The following is a 5,210-nucleotide window of genomic DNA, read 5'->3' on the forward strand; positions in this document are numbered from 1 at the left end:
TAGCATAGTCGAATCCATTACTAGTGTATTTGACTGAACTAGACCTTTGTCACAACACATATAAGTTCATAAAAGTGTTTGTGAGCTTTTCTTCAAAAATGTGCAGAAGTAATCAAAATCATTTTATCACACATTTCAATACAAGCATGTTCCATACATGTAACACATAATCAATCATAGGAACACACATTGCAAATCAACACAACATGTTCAACAAAAGCATTGTTCATTCTAATTTGTTATACAGTTGAACATGTAAACTTGGAACATATGTATTGTTATTAAGCAGTGTGTTGTCATAATCAAAAACCAGTTTGATATAGAGTTTGTGTTGTCAACAATCTCAACAATCTCCCCCTTTTTTGATGATGCACAACCATGATTAATAACTCAACCATGTTTGTACAGTTCCACATATGACAGAGTAAAACAAGAAGCAAAATCGATAAAGACAGTTCAGTTACTCTGCATATACAACAAAAATATCATTAAGCAGATAAAGTATGATACAACAATTCTCCCCATATAGACTTATTCTCATACACTCATGAAAACTATCCCCCTTTGTGCATTAACAAAAAAGGAATGCTTGATATTTATGCTGTTTTGAAAAACATAGAAGCATCAAACAAATATGCAGTTTCAAAATGACAATGATGCTCTCAAAATCACAAGTTCATCACAAATACAAATATAAACTCCCCCTAAAAAATAGGTGTGTGAAGAAACAATGTGTAAAGATGTGATACTCCCCTTGTCATTATGCATGTATTTCAAAAACAGTTTGTGTGTACAATGCAGAATATCACAAGTTAATCACCAGTTTAAGCACAAATTTGTATCATTGGTACACAATTCAATCACATATATATGCAATGACACAAATATCAACAATCTCACAATATTATCTCAATTTAGATATAAAATCATGTAAAGATCAGAGATAATATCAGACTAGTAATGATTAAAGCAGTCAATAAGGATAGAATAAAATTCCAAAATTGGAATTGTTAACCCAGTTTGGACGTAGCCGAATGCTTTAAATCATCAATCAAATGCATTGCTTTTCCAAATGTTGAACTTCAAATGTATATGTCCAAAGCAATGTTTTTCCTACAAAACCTTTCAAAAACGTTTTCCAGATCAAGTACAGTGGTTAAGCAAGAATAGTATCAAACCATAACAGAAGTCAATCTATACAAATGCATGACAGTTATAGCAAAGTTGACTTCAAACATAGCATAGTCGAATCAATCAAACAAAGTATTAGATTTTATTTAACAGTTTAAGTGAATGGATTGATTCAAACTACTGATATTATTTCCTTAGATAAAAGATGTTACATTAATTGACCATAAACAAGGAAATACAATACAAATATTAAAAAACATCAAAAGATGGCTTTCTAAGCCATTCTACAAAATGAAGAACCTAGCCTTAGACATAACACACTTCTAATTTTTCTTTCGCTTCTTATTCATAAAGGTCTTGAGAATCATGTCACTTATATTGTCTTCTGATCTTGTTTCTTCACTATCATCATTGCTTCTTTGAGATGATTTTCCAGAGGAGCTAGCATCTTCAGAATTTTCATGTCCTTGGTTGTTGTTTTTTTGCTCACAAATCCACCTTTTGATCTCAGCAAGTTCTTGCAGAACAATCCTTTCAAATTCATTTCTTCCTCTATACTGGTTTAATCGAGAGGATGATGGTGTGTCATTGTCAGCAAAAATTTCATCTTTGTATTTCCATCCTTCTGAGGTTTTCTCCATGTGCATTAGATGAAGAATAGTTTTGTCCACAAGACTTGAACCTTGATATTGTTCACTTGATTCACCAATGCATTCCACAATACAGTAAATTAGTATCTTTGAAATGAAAACACAGTAAGGTAACTTTCCTGATTCTGATTTTGTCACTTTTAGCATGTTATCAGAAATTGCAGCAGGCCAGTCCACTTGAATATTCTCCTTTAAGGCTTTCAGTAGCATCAGATCTTCAGTGGTTGCTTAGGCATAATTTCCTCCTCTGGCCATGAGAATGTAAGCAATGATGTAGATAGCCATTCTCTCGTCTTTCTTCGTGCCACTAGTTTTGTAGTTAGAGTTTACCTGAAGATCATCTGCATTTCTTAGGCACTGTTGGTATTCATTTAGCTTGTTAAATCCATCTATTCCAAGATGACATTTATTACCACCGATTCTCAATCCACCAACCTTTTTCCAGACATCATCAGTTAGTTTGATGTCAATTCCTTTAACACGAGAACAAAGAATGTCATCAACAATCTTTAGATTCCAGTAGAAGACTTTCACCAAGTCTGGATACCACGGACTTGCCATTTCAATGAAATGCTTCAACCCCTGATTCTTAATCCATTTCTGAAACTAAAATCCTTCATTCCTAAAGAACTTTAGCTTAAGAAATTTGTGTGTTACCAAAGTTCTTCTTTTCCAGCAGTCAAAAAATTTAGACTGAGCATCATCGTCACTGATCCAGCCGTATAAGTCATACATCCCTCTGGAGCTTCTTGAGGCGAAAGACTTAATCCTTCTTCTTGGTGTAGAGCTTGACACCATTTTGTTTTGAAGATGATTAATGATTCTCTTAGGCAAGATGATAATAGTGAATGACTTGATCAGCAAGAACAAATACAGTGATTTCTGATCTCTCAAGGGTTCAACAAATTTATATTATGATAAAAAAAATTGGAGGGAACCTCAAAATTTTTGTTTTCGCACTAAAATTAAATTTTAAATTTCAGACTAATCAAAGTTTTCACTACTTAGTCGAATACATTAATCCACCATTCGACTAAGATAAACAAAAACATCCTTTAGCCAAACTCAATCAATCAATTAAGCACTTAATGCAAACAATCATACAACAACATTCAATCAATATATGCATGACGCAACAGGTAGATACAAATTTACCAGTTATAAACACTCAAGGTTTTTGAAATATTCCATAGTTGATTTATCCTTGAGAACAGTTCTGTATCAGCTACATAACCTGCAAAATAGTTAAGTTTTGGTCGCTGGTACCCATTTAACTTTAGGTCCTTGATTGTCAGTTCTTGTCACATGTTCCTTTGGTATCCATACACATAATCCTTGAGGAACAACAACATGTCTATAATAACAATTTCTAACAGTGTGACCAACACATATGCAGTAAAAACGTGCATTTCTAGCAGGTTTTCTTAAAACATTTAATTTCCTAGCATTGGTTCTATTAGATTGATCTTTATATCCAATTCCTTGTCTATTATTAATTCTGCTAGAGGAATTCAATACAGCATCTAAATTGTCTCTACCTTGTGCAAACTTAGCTAGCGTGCTAGTCAAGTAATCTATCTTTTTCATGTGAGTAGGACAATTTTCACAAGCTTTTTCAACAGTAACAGTTTTAATTTCAATATTCTTAGCAGATGACAAGGCTACACTCAATTCTTTTTCTAATATTTCATTTTCACTAACAAGGTCTTTAATTCTATTTTCAAAATCTCTTCTTTCAAAGCTCAGTCGATTTACCTTGTACTGCAGTCGCATGACCTCAGCATGTAATTCTTTGAAAGCATCTTGAAGCAAATCATATTTGACTTCTACAGGCTCATTTGATATGTCTGCATCACTGTCATAATCGTCCCATGTTACACCTGTCATATAACACAAATTTGATTCCTCCTTTTGATCAGAATCTTCATCACTTGAGCTTTCAGATTCAGAATTCTCCTAAGCAATGTAGGCTCCTTTCTTTCTCATATTTCTGCCTTGAGGAAATCTTTTCTTTCCTTTCTGCTTTGGCTGTAATTTAGGACAGTCAAGCTTGATGTGACCTTCTTTACCACATTCATAGCATTGGACAGTGTTTATGCTGAAGCTCTTCTTCTTGTTTTGACCTGCATGGTTAGATAATTGACTATCATTTTGCATAAGTCGACTAAACTTTCTTACCATTAAGGTCATCAGTTCTTTGTCATCCATCTCTGCTTCTATGAGATTACTGCTTGCAACCTTTAGAGCAATGGACTTCTTTTCTTCAATCTCCTCTTCATCCTTTAGTCTACCAAGTTCCAACTCATGTTCACGTAGCTTGTCAAACAAGGTAGCCATATTCATAGTTGTAAGATCTTTAGATTCAGATATTGCAGTGACTTTTTGTTGCCAATTCCTGTTCAGACTTTTCAAAATCTTGATGTTGATCTCTTCTTTATCAAAAACTTTGCCAAGAGCCATCAGGTGATTTACAATATGAGTAAACCGTTTCTGGACATCATAGATGCTCTCACCAGCTTTCATTCTAAATAACTCATATTCTTGTATCAATGAATTCTTCCTGGCTCTCTTGACTTCATCTGTGCCTTCATGTGTTACCTCTAGAACATCCCACATTTCCTTTGCAGACTTGCATTGGGATATCTTGAAAAATTCATCAATTTTTAGTGCAGAGGCAATAATATTTCTAGCTTTAACATCATACTGAGCTTTTCTATTTTCATCAGTAGTCTACTCAGTAAAAGGTTTTAAAACAGCTTCACTATCAACAATTTTTGTAGGCACATATGGACCATTTAAAGTGGCATCCAAAATTCCTTTATCTTGCGATTCAAGAAAGATCTACATGCGAATTTTCCCAAAAGGATAGTTTTCACCAGCAACCAGAGGTGGTCTGTTTGTTCAAGCAACTTCACCAAAAGTTTGAAAATTTGAAGTCATCCCTAGGTTTTTACAGTCGAATAGAATAAAAATAGAGTCGACTGAATTTTCAAATATTTTATGAAAACCAGCTTTGGTGCCAATTGTTAGGAAACAGATTGGCTTCGTTTTACACCAAGAGGGGGGAGGGGGTGAATTGGTGTTAGTTCAAAAACAAAATCTTTTCGCAAACTTGGAATGAAAATTCAAAGCTTTTGATCTTTCCTTGAAATGCAAGTAATGAAAATTTCAGTGCAGCAGAAAAATGTAGTTGACTGGTAAACAGATAAAGTCGACTAAAATAAAGAGTGCAGGGATAGAGATAATTAAACACTAGTTTTTATACTGGTTCGGCCAACAATGCCTACTTCCAGTGTCCTTCAAATCTTGGAAGCTAATGCACTATAATGGTTGCGGTTTTTACAACAAGGAATTTATAGAAGCACCACGCAAAAATATAAATCTCCTCTCTAACCCAAAACCAAATATAGTTGCACACACAAAACCAGA

Source organism: Vigna radiata, unplaced genomic scaffold, assembly GCF_000741045.1.
Source record: "Vigna radiata var. radiata cultivar VC1973A unplaced genomic scaffold, Vradiata_ver6 scaffold_160, whole genome shotgun sequence".
In the NCBI taxonomy this organism is placed as follows: Eukaryota; Viridiplantae; Streptophyta; class Magnoliopsida; order Fabales; family Fabaceae; genus Vigna; species Vigna radiata.